The sequence below is a fragment of the Cervus elaphus genome, chromosome 20 (genome assembly GCF_910594005.1).
Source record: "Cervus elaphus chromosome 20, mCerEla1.1, whole genome shotgun sequence".
NCBI classification, from domain to species: domain Eukaryota; kingdom Metazoa; phylum Chordata; class Mammalia; order Artiodactyla; family Cervidae; genus Cervus; species Cervus elaphus.
In genome coordinates this window covers 120221276-120237005 of record NC_057834.1, presented here as the reverse complement: position 1 = coordinate 120237005, position 15730 = coordinate 120221276, and positions in this window count along the sequence as shown.

Sequence of the window (15730 nt, the reverse complement as noted above, 5' to 3'; positions counted from 1 at the left end):
GGCCTTGGGAAGCATCACTATGAACAAAGCCAGTGGAGGTGATAGAATTCCAGTTGAGCTATTTCAAATCCTGAAAGATGATGCTGTGAAAGTGCTGCACTCAATATGCCAGCAAATTTGGAAAACTCAGCAGTGGCCACAGGACTGGAAAAGGTCAGTTTTCATTCCAATCCCTAAGAAAGGCAATGCCAAAGAATGCTCAAACTACTGCATAATTGCTCTCATCTCACACGCTAGCAAAGTAATGCTCAAAATTCTCCAAGCTAGGCTTCAACAATACGTGAACCGTGAACTTCCAGACGTTCCAGCTGGTTTTAGAAAAAGCAGAGGAACCAGAGATCAAATTGCCAACATCCGCTGGATCATCAAAAAAGCAAGAGAGGTCCAGAAAAACATCTATTTCTGCTTTATTGACTATGCCAAAGCCTTTGACTGTGTGGATCAAAATAAACTGGAAAATTCTGAAAGAGATGGGAATATCAGACCACCTGGCCTGCCTCTTGAGAAATCTGTATGCAGGTCACGAAGCAAGAGTTAGAACTGGACATGGGACAACAGACTGGTTCCAAATAGGAAAAGGAGTACGTCAAGGCTGTATATTGTCACCCTGCTTATTTAACTTATATGCAGAGTACATCATGAGAAACGCTGGGCTGGAGGAAGCACAAGCTGGAATCAAGATTGCCAGGAGAAATATCAATAACCTCAGATACGCAGATGACACCACCCTTATGACAGAAAGCAAAGAAGAACTAAAGAGCCTCTTGATGAAAGTGAAAGAGGAGAGTAAAAAAGTTGGCTTAAAGCTCAACATTCAGAAAACTAAGATCATGGCATCCAGTCCCATCACTTCATGGCAAATAGATGGTGAAACAATTGAAACAGTGACAGACTTTATTTTTTTGGGCTCCAAAATCACTGCAGATGGTGACTGAAGCCATGAAGTAAAAAGACGCTTACTCCTTGTAATAAAAGTTATGACCAACTTAGACAGCATGTTAAAAAGCAGAGACATTACTTTGTCAACAAAGGTCTGTCTAGTCAAAGTTATGGTTTTTCCAGTAGTCATGTATGGATGTGAGAGTTGCACTATAAAGAAGGCTGAACGCAGAAGAATTGATGCTTTTGAACTGTGGTGTTGGAGAAGACTCTTGATAGTCCCTTAGACTTCAAAGAGATCCAACCAGTCCATCCTAAAGGAGATCAGTCCTTGGTGTTCATTGGAAGTACTGATGTTGGAGCTGAAACTCCAATACTTTGGCCACCTGAGGCAAAGAGCTGATTCATTTGAAAAGACCCTGATGTTGGGAAAGATTGAAGGCAGGAGGAGAAGGGAATGACAGAGGATGACATGGTTGGATGGCATCACCGACTCAATGGACATGAGTTAGAGTAAACTCTGGGAGTTGATGATGGACAGGGAGGCCTGGTGTGCTGCAGTCCATGGGGTCACAAAGAGTCGGACACAACTAAGCAACTGAACTGAACTGAACTGAACCTAAAGTCCCTCGTTCATCCCTTTCTTGATTCCTTATAATTTATTTGTTTAACAACCTGGGCCATTTGACATGTAGAGTTTACCACAGTCTGGATTTTGCTGATTTAGATACTCATAATACAGTTCTGAATGTTCTTGTGTCCTCAATATCTCCTGCAAATTGGTAGCTGACTCCAGAAGCTGAATCAGACTCAGATTTGATCACTTTGGCAGGACTCTTAAGAGGCATATAAATCCTGTTTCTATGCTTTTTTTCAGGTGTTGATGTTTATTGCCTAAAGCCATTAATTCATTGAGGATTACAAAATGGTGCCAATAATTCTATAATTTTATTTATCCATTGAAATACTTTCAAAAAATAGAAACATCCTCTTGTCTACTATTTGATTTCTGAGTGTACAGTTCACATAGGAAAGGTAAAATAAATATTTGATTCTTTTTGGGGGGCTTCCCTTGTGGCTCAGCTGGTAAAGAATATGCCTGCAATGCAGGAGACCTGGGTTCGATCCCTGGTTTGGGAAGACCCCCTGGAGAAGGGAAAGGTTACTCACTCCAGTATTCTGGCCTGGAGAATGCCATGGACTGTATAGTCCATGGGGTTGCAAAAAGTTGGACATGACTGAGCACCTTTCACTTTGACTTTTCTTTTTTCACCAGTTTTGAAGATAATGAATTGAATCCTTATCATACTCCAAAGTTGACTACTCTTAAAAATATTATTATAATAAATATATGTATCATTATGAATCTATGCATGCATACTAAGTCACTTCAGTCATGTCTGAGTCTTGTGACCCTATGGACTGTAGCCTGCCAGGCTCCTCTGTCCATGGGATTTTCTAGGCAAGACTACTGGAGTAGGTTGCCATGCCCTTGTCCAGGGGATCTTCCTGCCCAGAGATTGAACCCAAGTCTCTTAGGTCTCCTGCATTGGCAGATGGGTTCTTTACCACTAGCACCACTTAGGAAGTCCTAGGAACCAATAGGTTTTATATATACTTGATGGGTTTCATGTTGTCATTATTGAAGTGCACCAACTTTGGCCAGTGGACACTAGGCTGACTTCTTAGTTCTGATGACTCTAGTAATCTTTGACAGCTCTCCTTACTGATTGTTTTGACAAAATATTCCTCAGTTATCTTGTACACTTTTTGCCCCAGACTGGAATCAACCATTTCTCTAAAAAGCCTTCAGTTTTTTAAGTGAGAAATTATATTTCAAGGACACAGCTAGGCCTTTTCAGTGGACAGAGCTATAGATTCAGTGAATAGACTATACACACACACACACACACACACATACACACACTAAAATAATTCATGAGTACATAGTGATACTTCCAATTCAAATTAAAGATTAAAGAACTTTTACTTAATCTCTTCTCTAGCTCCTTTCTTAAGAATCATAGTTTTCAAGGACATAGGAGGGAATTTCCAGGTGGTCCATTGGTTAGGACTTCACACTCTCACTGCTGAGGGTCTGGGTTCAGTCCCTGCCCAGGAAGCTAAATCCCACAATGTGGTATGGCCAAAACAAAAAAGACACAGGAGACGACAGATTTAGAATATTCCATAATTACTCCTTTCTTCTATCTCAATCACAACACACCACCACCAATATGATTACCGAAAACATTAAAGAGTATTTTACAAATGCACTTGCCATTCTCCCCCTCATTAAACAACTTTATAATGAATCTACATTGTGAAGTCATATAGTCATGGTATGCTATACTCTTCTTAGCCCTTATGTAATTTTAGCTCTACAAGTAATCTTTTTTAAAAAAAATATATTTGTTTATATGTCTGCATGGGGTCTTAGATGCAGTATGTGGGATCTTATAGTTGTGGCATACGGGATCTAGTTCCTTGATGAGAATTCAAACCTGGGCCCCCTGCATTGGCAGCATGGAATCTTAGCCACTGGATCACCAGGGAAGTCCTGGGAAAGGTATTTAAAGAGAGATGAATTTTCAAGAGTGTGAACAGCAGTAGCTTCAACTAATCACGTCTTAAACTTGACCAGTTGATTGGGATCCCCTGGCTTAGATAATAACTGATTTTTCTCTTGAGAACAGTATAGGGAGCTTGTGAGCAGATGCCAATGTATTTTAGTACAGTACAATTTGGTGCTGAAAACAAGATATACAACCATTTGAAAACATAAATACACCTATATGAGATGGAAGTTAAGTTTGGAAAGAATTTCTCAGGAAGACCTAATTTGGGCCTTTGGGTAGGTATGATTGGCCAAGAGGGTAGGAACATCATAAGATATATAAAATGTCCCTTGGAAACAGACAAGAATGGTTGGATTAAAAAAAAAAAAAAGCGTGTTGACTTGCTTAATGTAGGGGCACCAAATTAAAGACATTTTAATATAGAAGGAAAATCCAGTGTTAGCTGGGATTTAGATTTGATAGGAAAGGTACTAGGACCACTGTCAATTTTTTAGCACACAGGGTGAGACAAGAGATTTGGGTCAAGGGATTTGAATTTGCCTGGAATAAGGCTATTTGCCTGGAATAAAGCTATTTGCCTGGAATAAACCTGAGTTTTTCTAATTGGGATTTTTATTGTTCTTTCACATATCATTTTCTTAGTGTCTTTTAGTTTGCTTTCAAACAGTAGGTTGTAGTTTTGATCTGCTTTGTGGCACATCTCTGTGATGTGCTTTCACAGTCTAATGTTCTTCTTAAAGTTTTTTGGTAATAACTTTATATGACATTTGACCTTGATGCTTTCCTATTGTTCATTTTCTGTGAAATCAGTTTTCTTGAACTTAAGGAATAAGTCAGGATTCAGAAAAGCTTTTATAACATCAGAGAACTCCTTCTTCTGTTATTTTGTCTGACTTGTTTCCTTGGATTTCCTGGCTCTAGATTGGTATCCATCTTCGATTTCTTCATCTCTGATGTCCCTATCCTACTATATTTTTATTCCACTCCTAGCAGTTTCTCCAGGTGTGCTGGTTTTGACAATTCATAGGTGTCTGACCTGCTCCAGCCACTTAGTCCTTCTCACTGTGGGCCCCTTGCACTCAGCTGATATTTTATTTATAAATTTTAAAAATATTTTTATTTGGCTACACCAGGTCTTAGTTGTGGCATGCGGGATCTAGTTCCCTGACCAAGGGTTTAATCTGGGCCCCCTGCATTGGGAGCACTGAATCTTAGCCACTGGACCACCAGGGAAGTCCCTTCACCTGCTATTTTAGACTGCAGATCCCTCCTAAGTTTCATTTACTGTTCTCATTGGCCTTTCCTGAATCCAGTGAGCACCTCTTGACACTTTAGGGATTCTATTATTCTTATTCTCTCAGATACCATCCCTTTGGTTCCTTCTTTCTTCTGTACAGATGCTGAACCCATATAGTCTGGTGGCTCTTGGTGGTTTGTCCCCACTTGCCTGTAATTTAGGGTTGTGGAGATAAATTGTCACCAAATCTTGTTGTAAATGTTGCCCATGTTCTTAAAAGTTTGAGTCTCCAGTTGCCATGTCAGTTTTTATGTGGGGATCTGAAGAGACTGAAAAATGATGTGCCAGGATTTCCCTGGTGGTACAGCGGCTAGGAGCACACCTGCCAATGCAGGGGACCCAGGTTTGATCCCTGGTCTGGGAAGATACCTCATGCCACTGAGCAACATAAGCTCAGGTGCCACAACTACTGAGCCTAAGTGCTGCAACTACTGAAGCCCATGCTCCTGGAACCTGTGCTCCACAGCAAGAGAAGCCACCACAATTAGAAGCCTGTGCACCACAACAAATAGCCTCTGCTCACTGCAACTAGAGGAAGCCCAAGCGCAGCAATGAAGACCCAGTGCAGTCAAAAATAGATTAATTAATTAAGAAAAAGAAAAGATATGTGCCATCATAATCATCATCTTCCCAGAAGTTCCTTACTTTTTATCCTTTGATGTCTGTAGGATTTGTAGTGACAACTTCTCTTTTGTTCCTATGTATAATCTGTGATGCTCCATTTTATTACTGATTAATAGAATCTTGCTCAGAGTTTATCCATTTTATTAATGTTTTTAAAGCACCAAATTTGGGCCTTATTAATTTTCTCTATTGTTTGTTTTCTTCTTCATCAAATTTAACTCTAATTTTTATTATTTTTTTCTTCTGATTTGCATTTAATTTGCTTATCTTTCTATAGCTTCTTGGGTGGAAACTTATATTCTTGATTTTAAGCCTCTATTTTTAAACAAATAAGCTGTACATTTCTAAGCACTGCTTTACTTATTACATCTCATATATTTTTTATATCTTGTGTTTTATTATTCAATTTATTAAAATTGTTTTTTTGATTCCCTTTGCTATTTCTTCTTTGGTCCATAAGTTAATTAGAAGTATATTGCTTAACTACCAAAATATTTGTGGCTTTTTAGAAAGTTTATTTTTATACTTCTGCTAAAGCCTTTGACTGTGGATCACAACTGTGGAAAATTCTTAAGGGGATCAGAATACCAGACCACCTTACCTGTCTCCCGAGAAACCTATATTCTGGTCAAGAATTAATAGTTAGAACCGGACATGGAACAATGGACTGGTTCAAAACTGGGACGGGAGTACATCAAGGCTGTGTATTGTCACCCTGCTTATTTAACTTATATGCAGAGTACATCATGTGAAATGCCCAGCTGGATGAATCACAAGCTGGAATCAAGACTGCCAGAAGAAATATCAACAACCTCAGATATGCAGATGATACCACTCTAGTGGCAGAAATTGAAGAGGAACTTCATCAAAAGAGCCTCTTGATGAAGGTGAAAGAGGTGAGTGAAAAAGCTGGCTTAAAATTCAACATTCAAAAATCTAGGATCACGGCATCTAGTCCCATCACTTCATGGCAAGTAGATGGGGAAAAAGTGGAAACAGTGACAGAATTTTATTGGCCTCCAAAATCACTGTGGACGTGACTGTAGCCACAAAAGTAAAAGTCGCTTGCTCCTTGGAAGAAAAGCTATGACAAACCCAGATAGCATATTAAAAAGCAGAGACATAAGTTTGCCAACAAAGGCCCATCTAGTCAAAGCTGTGTTTTTTTCAGTAGTCATATACAGATGTGAGAGTTGGACCATAAGGAAGGCTGAACACCGAAGAATTGATGCTTTCGAACTGTGGTGCTGGAGGATACTTGAGAGACCCCTGGACAGAAAGGAGATCAAACCAGTCAATCCTAAAGAAAATCAACTCTCAATATTCATTGGCAGGATTGATGCTGAAGCGCCACTAGTTTGGCCACCTGATGTGAAGAGTCAACTCATTGGAAAAGACCCTAATTCTGGGAAAGATTGAGGGCAGGAGGAGAAGGGGGCAACAGAGGATGAGATGGTTGGATGGTATCATTGATTCAATGCATATGGGTTTGAGCAAACTGTGGGAGATCATGAAGGACAGGGAAGCCTGGTGTGCTGCAGTTCATGGGATCTCAAAGAGTCAGACATGACTTAGCGACTGAACAATAATTAAATTCCAGACAACATATTCTGCATGAATTAAAAATTTATTGAGACTTGTTTTATGGCCCAGAAGATGCCCTATCTAGGTGAATGTTCCATATCTCCTTGAAATTAACAAGCATTCTCCAAGTGTTAGATATAATGTTCTATAAATGTCAATTAGGTTAGGTGGTTGATAGTATTGGTCAAGTCTTCTATCTCCCTGGTGAATTTCTATCCACTTATTCTATCAACAGATGAGACAAATATAAAACAAATAGCAAATGGCAGTCTTAAGTTCAAACTTATTAATAATTACATTAAATGTAAGTGAATTAAACTGCAATTAAAAAACAGAGACTGTCTAGACTGAATAAAAAAGCAAAATCCAACTATTGCTCTTTACAAGAGATGTAATTAAATACAAAGATAAAAATAGGCTGAAATTAAAAGGTTGGGAAAAATATAGCATGCAAACACTCATCCAAGGAATGTTGGAAATTAATACCAGGCAAAATAAACTTCAAGATAAGGAGTATTGCCAGAGAAAAAGAGGGACATTTTATAATGCTAAAAGGATCAATGCATAGAGACTTAAAAATTTTTAATGTTTGCACCTAATAAAAGAGCTTTCAGGTTACATGAATAAAAAAATTGGTAGAACTAAAGGGAAAAAAAAGTCTACAATCATAATTGGAGATTTTAACACCTTTCTTTCACTAGTGATAAGACAATTATTGTACTACTTCACATAAAACAGGAATCTTGCAATAGGATAGTTTCATTTTTACCCTCCAGCCCAATCCTTGCGTTACTGTAGTCAGGTGTACTTTACATACATAAGTTATAAATTCCAGAACATAGTTTATAATGTTTGTTTCAACATTTATATGAGTTTTAAAGAGATTATGAGAAGAAAAAAAAATTTAAGCCAGACTTTTATAATAAACCACAGTATTATTTTCTTGTGGCCACTGTAGCAAATTACCAAATTTAGTGTTTATAAAACAACGCAAATTTATCACCAAACTTGGTGGTATAAAATAGTGCAAACTTATTACTTTATAGTTTTGGAGGTCAGAGATCTGAAATGGGTCTCCTTAAGCTAAAGTCAAGGTGCTGGAAGGGTTGCCTTCTTTTCTGGAGGATCTAGGGGAGAATCTGTTTCCTTGCCTTTTTCAGCTTCTAGAGGCCATCTGCTTTCTGACACTGACTCTTCTGTCTCCCTTCTCTACTTGCAAGGATATTTGTGATTATATTGGGTCACATAATCCAGGATAATCTCTCCATCTCAAGGTCAGCTGATTAGCAAACTTAATTCAGTCTGCAATCTTAATTCTCCTTTGCCATGTAACCTATCATATTCATAGACTCTAGAGTTTAGCTCAGGGACATCTTTGATGGGCCATTATTCTGCCTACCACACAGACATGTTTATTATTTCTGGTGATCTCCCTTTCTGTGGATTATGTGGTGTCATTTTTCTTTAGTCTGAAGAATTTTGCTTAACATTTCTTGTAGTACAGATCTCATGGTGATGATTCTCTTTATTTATCTGAAATTATCTTTATTTTGCTCTTTTTAATGAAAATAAACTTTATTGAAGTATAATTTGCATATAGAAAATTAACCCATTTTAAGTTACAATCTGATGGGTTTTGAAAATGTATACACTCATGTAATCACCATTACAATTAATACATAGGACATTTTCATCACCTCAAAAATTTATCTCATGCTCCTTTGCAGTCAGTCTCTACTGCCCTGGCCCCAAGCAACCATTGATCTGCTTTGTATCAAGAAACATTAGTATTTTCTGTTTTAGAATTTCATGTAAGTAGGATAACACAACATCTACTTTTTTATGTGTGGCTTTTTTTTTTTGTTCAGCATCATGTTTTTGAGATTCATACATATTTTACGTATCAAAGTTTGTTACTTATTATTACTGAGTAGTTTTCCATTTTATGAATATACCATAATTTGTTAATCCATTCACCTCTTGATGGACATTTGTGTTGTTTCCAGTTTGGAGCTCTTATTCATTAAGATTCTGTGAACATTCATGTACAAGCTTTTCTGTGAACATTTGTTTCTCAAATAAATACCTCTCTTGGATAAATACAAGAGTGGAATGAATGGGTCATAAGGCAAGTAAAACTTTATAAAAGAAACACTAACACTTTTCTGAAAATGCTTTTACCGTTTTATACTCCAACCAGTAATGTATATGAATGCCGGTTGCTCTGCATCCTTAGTCAGTCAGTTCAGTCGCTCAGTCGTGTCCAACTCTTTGCAACCCCATGGACTGCAGCATTTCAGTCTTCCCTGTCCATCATCAACTCCTAGAGCTTGCTCAAACTCAAGTCCATTGAGTCGGTGATGCCATTCAACCATCTCATCCTCTGTTGTCCCCTTCTCCTCCTGCCTTCAATCTTTCCCAGCATCAGGGTCTTTTTTAATGAGTCGCTTCTTCACATCAGGCAGTCAAAGTATTGGAGTTTCAGCTTCAGCATCAGTCCTTCCAATGAATATTCAGGACTGATTTCCTTTAGGATTGACTGGTTGGATCCCCTTGCAGTCCAAGGGACTCTCAAGAGTCTCCTCCAACACCACAGTTCAAAAGCATCAGTTCTTCAGCACTCAGCTTTCTTTACAGTCCAACTCTCACATCCATACATGACTACTGGAAAAACCATAGCTTTGACTAGACAGACCTTTGTTGGCAAAGTAATGTCTCTGCTTTTTAATATGCTGTCTAGGCGGGTCATAGCTTCTCTTCCGAGGAGCAAGCATCTTTTAGTTTCACGGGGTAGTCACCATCTGCAGTGATTTTGGAGCACAAAAAACTAAACAGGATGGGTTATGGTGGAGAGTTTTGACAAAACGTGGTCCACTGGAGAAGGGAATGGCAAACCACTTCAGTATTCTTGCCTTCAGAACCCCATGAACAGTATGAAAAGGCTCTACATCCTCACCAACACTTTAATATAGTGTTACTCTTTTTAATTTTAGCTATTTTAGTAGCTATGTAATGGAGTGGCATTTTATTTGTATGTATTTTTCTTTATGTCTTTGAAACTATTAATAACAGGTGCATTAAAATTCTTGTCTGCTAATTTTAACATCAGTGTCATCGTAGGGCAGGATTTTATGATGGACTTTTGAGGAACATTTCCTGTTTCTTCACTTGCCCACAATTTTTTGTTAGATACTGGATATTAAGAATACATTTCCTGTTTCTTCACTTGCCCACAATTTTTTGTTAGATACTGGATATTAAGAATGATATGGGACTTCCCTGATGGTCCAGTGGTTAAGAATCCACCTGCCAATGCAAGGGACATGGGTTTGATTCCTGGTTAGAGAAGATTCCACATGCTGCAGGGCAACTAAGCCCATGGGCCACAACTACTAAGCCAGCATTGGAGAGCCCAGGATGTGCAACAAGAGAAGCTACCACAATGAGAAGCCTGCAAACCACAACTAGGGAGTAGACCCCGCTTGCTGCAACTAGAGAAGGCCCGTGTGCAGCAATAAAGACTCAGCATAGCCAAAAATAAAAAATTAATTAATTTTTTAAAAATATACTTTAAGAAATCAGTTAATGTAACCTATCATATTAGTAGGCTAAAGAAGCAAAATTACAATGGTGACTTTTTATATGCCCTCTATCCCAAGACTATGGATGTTAAGGTCACCAAGAATAATTTGGAGGTGGCCAAGGACTTGTTTTTAAAGTGTTTTCAAGTCTACCAATAACTCTTGACATTTAGAAATGAATAAGATATGAATGTTTAAAATCATGTTTTAAAAAAAATAAAAAAAAAAAAAAGAAGCAAAATTACATGATCACGTCAATTGATACAGAAAAAAGCTTTTAACAAAATACAACTGTTCATGATAAAACTTCCCAGAAAAATGGGGAGCTCCTCAATTTGTTAAAGAACATCAACAAAAAACCTACGGCTTAAAAAAAAAAAAAAAAAAACCCTACAGCTAACATTATACATAATGGTGAAGGACAATATTTTCCCCCCATGATAGGGAACAAGACAGAATGTCTTCTTTTATCACTCTTGTTCAACATTTTATGGGAAGTTCTAGCCAGTGCAATAAAGCAGAAAAAGTAAATAAAAGGCATATACATTAGAAAGAGAAATAAAAGTGTCCCTATATGCAGATAACATGATTGTCTATATAGAAAATCCCAAGGAACCTACCAAAAAGCCTCTTAGAACTAATAAGTTAGTTCTTTAAGGTCTCAGAATACACACTAAACATACAAAAATCAATTTCAGTTCAATATACTAGCAATGAACATGAGGAAATCAAAAATAAAAACACAATATCACTAATAATCATTAAAAAAAAACCTTAGGTGTCAATCTGAAAAAAAAAAAAAAACATGTATAGGATATGTATACTGAAAACTACCCAAAGCTGATGAATGAAATAAAATCTAAACAAATGGAGAGACATACTGTGTTCATGGATTAGTAGGTTCAATACAGTAAAAATATAGATTCTTTCCAAATTGGTATAGGTTTAATGACATTTCTATCCAAATCACAGCAAGTTTTTTGTAAACACAGACAAGATTATCCTCAAATTTATACAGGAAGGCAAAGAAACTAGAATAGGTAAAACAACTTTGAAAAAGAAAAGAAAGTGGTTCAGTCTATCCAGTTTCAAGACATACACCTATAGTTACCAAGACTGTATAGTACTGATGAAGGAATAGATCAATGGAACAGTATAGAAATCCCAGAAATGCATCCACACAAATACACCCAACTAATTTTTGACAGAAGTACAAAAACAATTCAGTGAAGGAAAGATAGCCTTTTCAACAAGGCCCAAAGGCAGCCACTCCTGCTTGTGGTGACACGGAAATTTAGATAACCTTCACGTCCCTGTAAATACTCTGCTTCAGCAGAAACATACATCTCTATATCCTCAGCCATCGCCAAATGCCAAGCCAGCTCTGGGCTCTATACTTAATTTCTGCTCCTTCTCACTCCAAACAGGATTGACTATGTTGTCCCAGTCGATCAGGTATTTTCTATTTTTCTCTTCCTGTTTATTATTCTTTATCTGTCTTTTGCTCCATTTAACAGTTTTCTGGATGGCTACTGTCTGATCATGAAGTGTTAAATGAAGTTTGTATCAACTAAATTATCTTCTTTAATCTTTTTGTTTATTTATTTATTTAGGCCATGCGCCATGTGGGATCTTAGTTCTCCAGCCATGGATCAAACCCACGTCCATTGCATTGCAAGGTGGATTCTTAACCACTGGACCACCAGGGAAGTCCCATTTCATCACTTCTTAACATGGTTCTAGAGCAATTGAATATCGATAGGAAATTAGTCTCTCCATTTATATATCACACATTATATAAAGAGTTAACTCAAAATGGATTACATATTTGAATGCAAAATATAAAACTCAAAAGTTTTATGAAAAAACTTAAGAGAAAATCTTTGGGATCTAGGGTTAGGTCAAGTGTTCCTTTTTTTTTTTTTTTAAGATTCTTTTGATGTAGGTCATTTTTAAAGTCTTTATTGAATTTGCTACAACATTGCTTCTGCACTATGCCTTTGCTTCCTAGCCTTGAGACATGTGGGATCCCAGCTCCCCAATCAGGGAATGAACCCACACCCCTCATATAGGAAGGTGAAGTCTCAACCACTGAACCACCAGGGAAGCCCCTCTTCTTACTATTTTTAACCATTTTTTGGCGGGACAGTGCCATGCAGCTTGCAGGATCTTAGTTCCCCTGACTGGGATCAAACCTGGGCTGTGGTTGTGAGGGTGCCAAGTCCTAACCATTGAACCACCAAGGTGTTCCCAGGTCAAGTGTTCTTAGAGTTGACATCAAAATCATGATCCATAAAAGGGAAAAACTGATAAACTGTACGTCATCAAAATTAAGGAGGCTTGTTTGGTGAAAGACTCTGTTAAGAGGATGGAAAAATAAGCTACAGAATGGACAAAAATATTGGCAAACCACATATCTGACAAACAACTACTATTTTATGAATACATAAAGCATATTCAAAACAGCTGTAAAAAACAATCTGATTAGAAAGCGGACAAAAGATATTGAAGAGACATTTCACTAAGAAATACAGATGTCAATCAAGTCCATACAAAGATGTTCAATGTCATTAGCAATTAGGGAAATGCAAATTAAAATCACAAGATATTACTCGACACTTACCAGAACAGCTAAGGTAAAAAACAGTGATAACATCAAATTTATGAGAATGTGGAAAAACTGGATCATTCATACATTGCTGGTGGGAATGTGAAATGGTACAGTCATTCTGGAAAACAATTTGTGAGTTTTTTAAAAAGTTAAACATGCAAATACTCTATAACCTAGCAATTGTACCCCTGGGCATTTATCCCAGAGAATAAAGACATGTTCACACAAAAATCTGCAAATGAATGCTTGTAGGAATTCATAAGAGACAACACTGGAAACAACCTGGGTGTCCTTAACATGTGACTAGTTAAATAAACTGAGGTACATCCACATCACAGAATACTACTCGGCAACAGTAAGAAATATTGATATGACATGCATATACTCAACAATCTAGGTAAATCTCTAGAGAATCATGCTGAGTGGAAAAAGTCAATTTTAGAAAGTTACTATTATATGATTCCATTAAGATAACATTTTTGAAATGACAAAACTATAGAAATGGGGAATAAATTACTAGTTACCAGGGATTAAAGAAGGGGCAGAAGTGAGAGGGGCAAGGGGCTGGCTATAAAAGGACAACATGAGGGATTCTCAGGACGTGAGGGAAATGTTCTGTATGGTGACTGCATTATGTCAATATCCTGGTCCTGATGTCATACTATACTTCTGCAACATGTTACCATTAGAGGAACGTGGTAAAAGGTACATAGTATCTCTCAGTATTATTTCTTACAATTGCATATGAATCTGCAATTATCTTTTTTTTTTTCTTTAGCTTTTTTTGGTAATTATCTTTAAATACATGATTAAAAAGTCAGTAAGCAAGTATATCCTGTCCCACTTCAGGCAAATAATAATAGTTGTCATCAGAGGCAGATTTACCATAAAGCTAAAGATAAGCTTCAGGGCCCACCTGCACAGACCCTGGAGTCCTGGAAGTTATTAGGGACCAGAGTGTTCTAATTGAGGAGAAGCCAGACTGCAGCAGGAAGGCTTTCTGATAAATTGCCTAGAGGTTTCAGAAGAAAGGGACCTAAATTTCCAAGATTCCATAATTGTTTTTTCATTAAAAAAAAAATATATATATATATATCGAGAACCTAATTTTATTTATTTATTTTTTGGCTCTGCTGGGTCTTCGTTGGTCTGTGATCTTTCTCTAGTTGCAGTGAGAGTGGACTACTCTCCAGTTGTGTGTGGGCTTCTCATTGTGGTGGCTTGTTGCAGAGCATGGGCTCTAGAGCACTTGGGCTTCAGTAGTTGCTGCATGTGGGCTCAGTAGGTGCAGCTCCAAGGCTGCACAGTGTGGGTTCAGCAGTTGTGAAGGCTGGGCTTAGTTGCTCTGCAGCATATGGGAGCTTCCTGGACCAGGGAATGAACCTGTGTCTCCTGCATTGGCAGACAGATTCATTACCAATGAGCCACCAGGGAAGCCCTGAGTACCTAATTTTAATGTGTACCTAACTTTAGAAGGCCTAAACAAGTACTTACAAAAGCTTCAGGCCCCACAAAATTTAGCTCAGCCCCTCCTTACCACAGCATGGTGACTGAAGAACAATGGTTCTAAATTCAAATCCTGGTTATTCTCAAGGTGTGTAACCTTAGTTTCTCTAAGCAGTTTCTTCATCTGTAAAATGAGGATGACAAATGGAATACTGCCTGCCACTGTTGTTCATTTGGACTGGAGCTCACCAGGCTTTCCTGTCCTTCACTATCTCCTGGAGTTTGCTCAAACTCATGTCTATTGAGATGGTGATGCCATCTAACCATCTCATTCTCTGTCACCCCCTTCTCCTCCTGCCCTCAATCTTTCCCAGCATCAGGGTCTTTTCAAAATATGTCACAGTCATCAGCAATTGGAGACTTGCAGCCACCACAGAAAGTAGTGAGCCCTGGGGGAACTCATAAAGGAAACAAAGAATACCTGCTGTCCAGCAGCCATCAGACTGCAGCCATTCTCTAAGGTGAACCCCGAGGAAACTCAGGATGTAAAAGCACAGGATGTGAGTGAAAGTTGCTCAGTCTTGTCTGACTCTGTGATCCCATGGATTGTAGTCGCCAGGTGCCTCTGTCCATGGGATTTCCCAGGCAAGAATACTGGAGTGGGCTGCCATTCCCTTCTCCAAGGGATCTTCCCAACCCAGAGATCCACTCAGGTATCCTGCATTGCAGGCTGATTCTTTACTGTCTGAACCATCAAGGAAGCCTGAAAGCACAGGATACTGGCCCCAGAGAGCTGAGGTGCAGATCAAAGGCATAATTTCACTGAGCCCAGAATCTTGCATCTTCCCATACACAGAAAATCACTAAATTCCTTAATTTGTGATTTCTGGCTTTCTTCAATTATTTCTACAATAATTTTTAGGGCTTCCCTGTGGCTCAGACTGTAAAGACTCTGCCTGCAATGCTGGAGACCCAGGTTCAAACGCTGGGTTGGGAAGATCCCCTGGAGAAAGAAATGGCAACCCACTCCAGTACTCTTGCCTGGGAAATCCCATGGACAGAGGAGACTGGCAGGCTACAGTCCAAGGAGTTGCAGAGAGTAGGACACGACTGAATGACTAACACTTTC